At 44.3% G+C, this 7,088-nt stretch overlaps 1 long non-coding RNA gene across 1 annotated transcript; it reads right to left on the bottom strand.

The window, feature by feature from the left end:
• Positions 1 to 1,547: 1,547 nt before the first annotated feature.
• LOC115153826 (uncharacterized) lies at positions 1,548 to 6,012 on the bottom strand. The gene is made up of 2 exons (XR_003867763.1): positions 5,518 to 6,012; positions 1,548 to 1,913 (listed from the first exon to the last, which is right to left on the bottom strand). It is a non-coding gene; the product is annotated as an uncharacterized LOC115153826 (long non-coding RNA).
• Between the last annotated feature and the right edge of the window lie 1,076 nt (positions 6,013 to 7,088).

Genomic DNA, 7,088 nt, shown 5'->3' with positions numbered 1-7,088 from the left:
GACTAGTAAACTAGAGTACTAGACTAGTAAACTAGACTAGTAAACTAGAGTACTAGACTAGTAAACTAGAGTACTAGACTAGTAAACTAGACTAGTAAACTAGAGTACTAGACTAGTAAACTAGACTAGTAAACTAGAGTACTAGACTAGTAAACTAGAGTACTAGACTAGTAAACTAGACTAGTAAACTAGAGTACTAGACTAGTAAACTAGAGTACTAGACTAGTAAACTAGACTAGTAAACTAGAGTACTAGACTAGTAAACTAGAGTACTAGACTAGTAAACTAGACTAGTAAACTAGAGTACTAGACTAGTAAACTAGACTAGTAAACTAGAGTACTAGACTAGTAAACTAGACTAGTAAACTAGAGTACTAGACTAGTAAACTAGACTAGTAAACTATAGTACTAGACTAGTAAACTAGACTAGTAAACTATAGTACTAGACTAGTAAACTAGACTAGTAAACTAGAGTACTAGACTAGTAAACTAGACTAGTAAACTAGACTAGTAAACTAGAGTACTAGACTAGTAAACTAGACTAGTAAACTATTGTACTAGACTAGTAAACTAGACTAGTAAACTAGAGTACTAGACTAGTAAACTAGAGTACTAGACTAGTAAACTAGAGTACTAGACTAGTAAACTAGACTAGTAAACTAGAGTACTAGACTAGTAAACTAGACTAGTAAACTAGAGTTCAGTAATGATCCCTTCTCTGTTCAGAGAGAGACCATACACCAGGGCACTGTTCAGATCCAAGTTGAAATTATTTGAAGAAAATGTGTGTCTAAGTGTTACATAATATATATATATATATATATATATGTAGAGGAGAAGGTCTTGAAGATCTCTGTCCCCTTACATTGTTGTGTTCAAATAGAGCCATCTAATTACTATGTAATAACCGTCATTCACACCATGCAAATATCAGGAAGTAAAGCGCTCTCCTTCAGAGAGAGACCTTACCAGTGTTCCCCTGTAGTGACAATTATATGATGCAGGAAGTAGAATAGAATTACTGCTACAATGTAATTGTCATGTGTTATACCAGGTTAACTTTATATAAAAGGTGAATGGTTAGGTTTTTCCTTTCCAGAAGACAGAGAGAGAGACAACAGTACATTTTGGTATTGTCAGGGTTAGGGGAGACCTTACCAACGCTCCACGTGTAGAGAGCAGAAGGTCTTGAGCGCGGCATCGCGGGTGAAGAGCTTGAAGCCACACTGCGTGTCCTTGATTCCCCGCACCAAAACCAGGAAATGGAACCCATACATCAGGAATGTACGGAACATAGACAGCTGCCATGGAGATAAAACAAAACATGGCCGTTTTTAACTATCAATATACTACTCACAAGACTCATAGAGGATAAATCATTAAAAAAAAGTCAGACAAGACACACACACACCGACGTGACGGCTTCTTCCTCCAGGTGTGCTCTGGACCCACAAGAGACGGCCACGTTCTCCTGAAACGCCTCTCTGATGAGGCAGGTATCCTCATCAGAGAGACAGGAAGGTAACAGTTAAAGAAAGCTTCATGAATTTTTTTTTGGGTGAAATTAAAAAAATGTCAAACTATCAAAAGGTCTCAGGTCCTCGGTAGAGTATTGTCAGTTGAGGAGAGTGGAGAGAACACCGTTAAAACGTACGTGATATACACTTACTACTACGGTCATTACGGAGCTACAAACAGGACAGGAAATGACAGAGTTAGAAGACGCTATGAGAGGAAGTGGAACCACTAGGGATTTTTCTTTTTTAATAATTCAATATTCTAAATACACAAAGAAAAAATGGGAAGAAGATGAAGCAAAGCAGACACCCTGGTTTAGTGTTTACATCGTGAAGGCCGGCCTCCACCTTCTCAACGTCCGCAAACGTAGTCGCTCCACCAACATCCGCTTCCCTCTGAAACCCAGAGAACCCAGAGACAAAAGACACTGTTCTGTTCTGCTGTTGCCAATGGCGGTATTCTTTCAGCAACACTTAATAACGTTCATGCCAATAAACTTGATATTGGCATGAAAGTATTTCGCAGGCTCTTCTCCAAGCACAACGTAATAATGTACGACAAGTGTGTTTTCAATAGACTGTGTTGATGGTTTATTGGATTGGTTGAAAGGTGTTCTGTCGTGGCCAAGGTGTTGTTGTCTAACGGAACAGGTCAGTGTGAGCACACCCTCTACTCACCGTCCTGTCCCGTCTAATTACAACACCCTCTCCTCACTGTCCCGTCTAATTACAACACCCTCTCCTCACTGTCCTGTCCCGTCTAATTACAACACCCTCTCCTCACTGTCCCGTCTAATTACAACACCCTCTCCTCACTGTCCTGTCCTGTCTAATTACAACACCCTCTCCTCACTGTCCCGTCTAATTACAACACCCTCTCCTCTCCTCACTGTCCTGTCTAATTAAAACACCTTCTCCTCACTGTCCCGTCTAATTACAACACCCTCTCCTTACCGTCCCGTCTAATTAAAACACCCTCTCCTCACTGTCCTGTCTAATTACAACACCCTCTCCTCACTGTCCTGTCTAATTACAACACCCTCTCCTCACTGTCCCGTCTAATTACAACACCCTCTCCTCACTGTCCCGTCTAATTACAACACCCTCTCCTCTCCTCACTGTCCCGTCTAATTACAACACCCTCTCCTCTCCTCACTGTCCCGTCTAATTACAACACCCTCTCCTCACTGTCCTGTCCCGTCTAATTACAACACCCTCTCCTCACTGTCCTGTCCTGTCTAATTACAACACCCTCTCCTCACTGTCCCGTCTAATTACAACACCCTCTCCTCTCCTCACTGTCCTGTCTAATTAAAACACCCTCTCCTCACTGTCCTGTCTAATTACAACACCCTCTCCTCACCGTCCCGTCTAATTAAAACACCCTCTCCTCACTGTCCTGTCTAATTACAACACCCTCTCCTCACTGTCCCGTCTAATTATAACACCCTCTCCTCACTGTCCCGTCTAATTACAACACCCTCTCCTCTCCTCACTGTCCCGTCTAATTACAACACCCTCTCCTCTCCTCACTGTCCCGTCTAATTACAACACCCTCTCCTCCCTGTCCTGTCTAATTAAAACACCCTCTCCTCACTGTCCTGTCCTGTCTAATTACAACACCCTCACCTCACTGTCCCGTCTAATTACAACACCCTCTCCTCACTGTCCTGTCTAATTACAACACCCTCTCCTCTCCTCACTGTCCTGTCTAATTACAACACCCTCTCCTCACTGTCCCGTCTAATTACAACACCCTCTCCTCACTGTCCCGTCTAATTACAACACCCTCTCCTCTCCTCACTGTCCCGTCTAATTACAACACCCTCTCCTCTCCTCACTGTCCCGTCTAATTACAACACCCTCTCCTCACTGTCCTGTCCCGTCTAATTACAACACCCTCTCCTCACTGTCCCGTCTAATTACAACACCCTCTCCTCACTGTCCTGTCCTGTCTAATTACAACACCCTCTCCTCACTGTCCCGTCTAATTACAACACCCTCTCCTCTCCTCACTGTCCTGTCTAATTAAAACACCCTCTCCTCACTGTCCTGTCTAATTACAACACCCTCTCCTCACCGTCCCGTCTAATTAAAACACCCTCTCCTCACTGTCCTGTCTAATTACAACACCCTCTCCTCTCCTCACTGTCCTGTCTAATTACAACACCCTCTCCTCACTGTCCCGTCTAATTATAACACCCTCTCCTCACTGTCCCGTCTAATTACAACACCCTCTCCTCTCCTCACTGTCCCGTCTAATTACAACACCCTCTCCTCTCCTCACTGTCCCGTCTAATTACAACACCCTCTCCTCCCTGTCCTGTCTAATTAAAACACCCTCTCCTCACTGTCCTGTCCTGTCTAATTACAACACCCTCACCTCACTGTCCCGTCTAATTACAACACCCTCTCCTCACCGTCCCGTCTAATTACAAAACCCTCTCCTCACTGTCCCGTCTAATTACAACACCCTCTCCTCACCGTCCTGTCTAATTACAACACCCTCTCCTCACTGTCCCGTCTAATTACAACACCCTCTCCTCACTGTCCCGTCTAATTACAACACCCTCTCCTCTCCTCACTGTCCCGTCTAATTACAACACCCTCTCCTCTCCTCACTGTCCCGTCTAATTACAACACCCTCTCCTCCCTGTCCTGTCTAATTAAAACACCCTCTCCTCACTGTCCTGTCCTGTCTAATTACAACACCCTCACCTCACTGTCCCGTCTAATTACAACACCCTCTCCTCACCGTCCCGTCTAATTACAAAACCCTCTCCTCACTGTCCCGTCTAATTACAACACCCTCTCCTCACCGTCCTGTCTAATTACAACACCCTCTCCTCACTGTCCCGTCTAATTACAACACCCTCTCCTCACTGTCCCGTCTAATTACAACACCCTCTCCTCTCCTCACTGTCCCGTCTAATTACAACACCCTCTCCTCTCCTCACTGTCCCGTCTAATTACAACACCCTCTCCTCACTGTCCTGTCCCGTCTAATTACAACACCCTCTCCTCACTGTCCTGTCCTGTCTAATTACAACACCCTCTCCTCACTGTCCCGTCTAATTACAACACCCTCTCCTCTCCTCACTGTCCTGTCTAATTAAAACACCCTCTCCTCACTGTCCTGTCTAATTACAACACCCTCTCCTCACCGTCCCGTCTAATTAAAACACCCTCTCCTCACTGTCCTGTCTAATTACAACACCCTCTCCTCTCCTCACTGTCCTGTCTAATTACAACACCCTCTCCTCACTGTCCCGTCTAATTACAACACCCTCTCCTCACTGTCCCGTCTAATTACAACACCCTCTCCTCTCCTCACTGTCCCGTCTAATTACAACACCCTCTCCTCTCCTCACCGTCCCGTCTAATTACAACACCCTCTCCTCACCGTCCTGTCTAATTACAACACCCTCTCCTCACTGTCCCGTCTAATTACAACACCCTCTCCTCACCGTCCTGTCTAATTACAACACCCTCTCCTCACCGTCCTGTCTAATTACAACACCCTCTCCTCTCCTCACTGTCCTGTCTAATTACAACACCCTCTCCTCACTGTCCTGTCTAATTAAAACACCCTCTCCTCACTGTCCCGTCTAATTACAACACCCTCTCCTCTCCTCACCGTCCTGTCTAATTGTAGAGTGTAGAGGGGCAGGTAGTCTAGTGGTTAGAGTGTAGAGGGGGGCAGGTAGTCTAGTGGTTAAAGTGTAGAGGGGGCAGGTAGCCTAGTGGTTAGAGTGTAGGGGAGGCAGGTAGCCTAGTGGTTAGAGTGTAGAGGGGGGCAGGTAGTCTAGTGGTTAAAGTGTAGAGGGGGCAGGTAGCCTAGTGGTTAGAGTGTAGGGGGCGCAGGTAGTCCACTCTGCTGGCTTGGACTGTGAAATGTGTGCGAAAACGTATTCTTTACGGTTTACTTGGACTTAACATCTTCTTTTTAAAACAAACGATTTCAAGGTGCAAAATGTGATTTGGTATCACGGGCACTTACCGATATGATGAAACATGTCCAAAGGCTTCCGTTCTGAACATCATGGCGGCTGGATTCAAGTAAAAGTGCATTTAAAAAAAATAAATGTAATCCATAAAACTAATCTATACTATTAACAATCTACATGAACTGTCAGAAGTTTTCGATATGATAAATTATTCTAACCGCTATGCCAATGAAGACTGGTTTGTTTGACACGCAGACTAACTTTATTGGGGTAATAATGTTTATGCTTTCTAGTATCCGATACAGATTCACTCTCTAACAACTGACCCAGCTACTTGTAATCTAATCTAATTTGATAGTGGACATTGTTAACTAGAATTAAAACTGATTTTAATCAAACTACTTTAATAATTTTCATCAGAACTGCTAAGCCCGTGGAATACCACAGCCGTTTTCTGGTGAGTACTGTAGCTACCAATGCATATATATATATCACATTGGTAGTTAGTTGTATTAAACTTGTATTGAACTATTGTACTCCAAATTGTATATCTTTATTATCTACACTGCTACCTCTAGAAGATTGAAATACTGTTAGTTTTCTCTGGGGAAAAACGTTCCTTTTGTCCTCATGCTAGCTAGCAGTAAACCACAGCAGCCGTTTTGAAATGGCAGGTTACGTTGAACAACAAAGGAACTGATGGGTGGACACAGCCATTCCAAAATGGCTGAGGTGTAGCTCAGTGTAAAACCAGCGTAACGGCTGGGTTGAATCTTCTCTGCAAGTATTCTACTTTCCACCTGCCGGTGTAATGTTGACACAAGTTACATTGACTGCTAGAATAGGGATGTCCTGAACGTGATAGTGCTATGAGATGGACTTCAAGGGGGTTATTGTTGTCTGCAGAAAGAGAACTGCAGGTCTGATGGAAGGAAACTGGGTGAATTCAGAACCACTACATTGAATATAAGTGAGTAGAACAAATAGGATCAAAACTAAAGCAGACATGATCCACAGTGATGAATAAAGGTTCTTACTACCCTCACAAACAAAGGGGTCCTTCCTCATTCAACCTTTCCCCCCCCACACACACTCTCTCTCTCTACCCCTCCTTCCAGGTCTAATGGTCTATAACCAGGTCTTTACCAGGTCTAATGGCTGTTTCGTGTTTTCAACGGTAATACACTACGGACGAAGAAGAAGCCAATAGAAACTGAATTTGAAGGTGTTCCTAATGTTTTGTACACACACGGTGTACGTGAAACGATTGTTTATCAAATAATATGAAACAGTTTGTAGTCTACAAATGATTTGTAATTATGTTCAGGCCCAATGGTCATCCGCTCAAGAAAATAAAATTGTCCCACGGCTGAATCTAGTTGATGATCCCTGCTATAACCCCTTCCCTAGGCCCAAACCAACCCCTTCCCTAGGCCCAAACCAACCCTGAAACCAACCCCTTCCCTAGGCCCCAATCAACCCTGGAACCAGTCTGGAACCAACCCCTTCCCTAGGCCCCAAACCAACCCTGAAACCAACCACTTCCCTAGGCCCCAAATCAACCCTGAAACCAACCCCTTCCCTAGGCCCAAACCAACCCCTTCCCTAGGCCCAAACCAACCCT

The sequence above is a fragment of the Salmo trutta genome, chromosome 19 (genome assembly GCF_901001165.1).
Source record: "Salmo trutta chromosome 19, fSalTru1.1, whole genome shotgun sequence".
In the NCBI taxonomy this organism is placed as follows: domain Eukaryota; kingdom Metazoa; phylum Chordata; class Actinopteri; order Salmoniformes; family Salmonidae; genus Salmo; species Salmo trutta.
This window is presented reverse-complemented; position numbering and strand designations above follow the sequence as displayed.